Below are 214 nucleotides of genomic sequence, written 5' to 3' on the forward strand. Positions count from 1 at the left end.
TGCAAAGTGAAAGAGAGAAGTTAGACCACAATGTAAAAGCGAGGTTGACAAAGTTTAACCGTATAACTTTAGTATCAGAGTGAATAGGGCTCTTAAAGCAGTGATTCAAACCTATGGAGGAATAAGGGTGCATATTACGTAATTAATGGAGTGTAATATGTAAAGGAAAATTGAATAACTATGACTGGAATGTCTGTTGTTTTAAGTATATACT

General features: G+C 33.6%; 1 protein-coding gene across 1 annotated transcript in view; it reads right to left on the minus strand.

Moving 5' to 3' along the window:
- LOC119585956 overlaps window positions 1-214 on the minus strand; it is a gene marked incomplete at its 3' end in the record, with an annotated part of 87,813 nt that overhangs the window by 8,464 nt on the left and 79,135 nt on the right.

Source organism: Penaeus monodon, chromosome 20 (genome assembly GCF_015228065.2).
Source record: "Penaeus monodon isolate SGIC_2016 chromosome 20, NSTDA_Pmon_1, whole genome shotgun sequence".
Taxonomy (NCBI): domain Eukaryota; kingdom Metazoa; phylum Arthropoda; class Malacostraca; order Decapoda; family Penaeidae; genus Penaeus; species Penaeus monodon.